Source organism: Equus przewalskii, chromosome 6, assembly GCF_037783145.1.
Source record: "Equus przewalskii isolate Varuska chromosome 6, EquPr2, whole genome shotgun sequence".
NCBI classification, from domain to species: Eukaryota; Metazoa; Chordata; class Mammalia; order Perissodactyla; family Equidae; genus Equus; species Equus przewalskii.
In genome coordinates this window covers 67,410,006-67,412,485 of record NC_091836.1, presented here as the reverse complement: position 1 = coordinate 67,412,485, position 2,480 = coordinate 67,410,006, and positions in this window count along the sequence as shown.

The following is a 2,480-nucleotide window of genomic DNA, read 5'->3' as shown; positions in this document are numbered from 1 at the left end:
GGCGTATGGCAAGGAAAGGGTTTTTATTTGGGGTGACGTCCGCCAGGAGAGGAGAGTGAGCCCTCAAATTTGCCTCGTCTCCCCAAAAGATGGGAGGCAAGGGATTTTTAAAGGTTGCAAGGAATGCAGCTGCTTGCAGGGCTAAGCCTGTGAGATAAGGGAATCTGTGGATGGCTACCCTTGGTTGTCTGCTTCCGTGGTGGATGGTGGATTTCAGCACCCGAGGGCCTGGGAAGCTGCAGCTTCGTGATATTCTCTGGACATCAGTTTCCCTGTAATATACTTCCAGGACCCATGATTAGCCCACGCTTTAGTGTGAGCCCAGCCAGAGGCCACCTGCACTTTAACAATTTGTAACTTCTATTTGGTTGTGAAGCTCAGGGAGACAAAGGTTAAAGACGCAGATATTTACACATGAGTGTAACTAAAGAAGCCGGAATGGGGTGCGTGCTTTTGGTTTTAACCCCATATGTGCTGGGTTCAATGTAGGGGAACTGATATCAGGGCCGGTATCAATGCCACCCAACAACAGGGCTCTGAGGTTGACACCCCAAAGAAAATCTCCTGAGCCGCCTGTGGGGGGTGTTCATTGCACCCTGATTCCTGGCAGCGGGTTTGGGGCCATCTGGTCGTCCGTGTCCCAGAGCAACCAGTGAACAATGGGGGAGACACGCCACAGAGGGCCGCACCACATTCAGAAGCAACAGTTCAGACCTTATACAGAGACAAGGAGAGATCTTAAAAACTAAGTGCTTTGTACAACAAGTAAGAAACAGATGGAGATAAAATTGCATTGGTGTAAATAAACAAGACATCACCTAAGAACACATGCAAAAGACGCACGTTAAACAGTTAGATTAGTTGCCTCTGGCACGAGGGGAATGGAAATGGGGATAAAAGGGAAGGAAAAAATTAAACCAGAGATAGGCCTAGCATGGTCCAGAGGTGATCATGTGCCAAGGACCCAGAAGTGGGTAAACCTAGCGCCAGGGGTCTAAAACAGCATGGAGAGCCTCTGAGCCAGGAGGTGCTTGCGGAAGCCCAGATGGGGTGATGGAGGGGCAGGACAGGGAGGAGCAGTCCAAGCAGTGGGAGGCTCCAGAGAGAGAGTGTCCTGGGGGAACTGAAAGAAAGGGGTGCTCCTGGAGTGATGCTGCGCCAGCGGGGGTGGGGTGGGGTGGGGGAACAGCCTGGGCGACCCCGTCACCTTGGCCAGCTAGCCTGGAGCAGTGCCACAGGGCTGGCCTAATGCCCCAGACATCCCGAGGGCGCTCAGGTCCCTACCTCTCCCCTCCCCACCTTGGCAGTCACATCCCACCGATAGGGGTGCAGAAGAAGCCCATCCTCCAGGTCTCTTTGAGAGGCATTGGAAGCACAAGTGGCCCTTCAAAAGGAGGAAGCACCCTTCCCTCTGGATTTTTCTAGAATTGGCGGGGGGGGGGGGGGTGCTCCAACACAGAGAAATCGTTCACCCAACTGCTCCAGGGGCACGGGGCCCTCGTTCGTCCCAGGCCTGGGAGAGCTGATCACACCTATTATGTTGAGTATGTTGGGGCAAGTGGGTCATACTGACACCACCAGCGCCACACCTCCCCCATAGCCTCTCAATCTGGAGATGGCGACTACAGCTCAGACCAGCCCGCCCTCTGCGTTCTTCAGGAAGGACCTCTCAGAGATGGCTGTGGAGCCCTTCACTGTCCAAGCAGAGTGAGGACTCGCCGCCCCCTGCCCCACCGAAGCTGGGCTCTGTGCCCCCTATCCTGAAGCCAGGCCAGCAGGAAACACCGGCTGTCCACTTGCGGCTCAGCTGCCAGCCAGGGAAACTGCCCATCTCTTACTTAGCGTTCAATCCACATTATAACGACTTGTAGAGATGTCCGCTCTCCATCCTGGGAGGGTCATTTACAGAATTTTTGTGTAGTGCTGACGACCCTCTGCTCCTCTCTAGCCTAGACTCAGCCCCACTTTGGGTGACAAATAGGCTTATTCATGGATTTTTCCCAGTAGGGCAGTCTTTCGGGAATGCTAATTCTAATGCTCCCAGGGACACAGAAATGACACTAGTTTTTTAAATGTCATCCTTTGCTCTGTACTCCTGATCTCAAGAGTTTGAAGCGAAAGTAGGAGCCTGGATTTTGGAAAGTTCACTAGGCTGCTGGAGAAGGGATCTGAGGGGCAAGAGGGGTAGGGAGTGGAGAAGTGACTAGAAGACAAGGAAGGAGCCTGACCTGGAAGGGGCAGGAGAAAGAAGTGGGGCGTCCAGAGGTCACGGGGAGGTGGACTGGGCAGGGCTTGGAGCCTGGGAGTGCTGGGCGGTGCGGGGGAGGGAGGGCTTGTCAGGGCAGAGAGGAGGCAGCTCAGGTCCTGCCCTTGGGGTGGGGTGACTGGGAACAGAGGGGTCCAGCAGACAGGGGCCTTGTGGGCCCCTGGGTTGGAGAGGGTGTCCGGGCACCTGTGTATGGAGACTGAGGAGCCTTGGG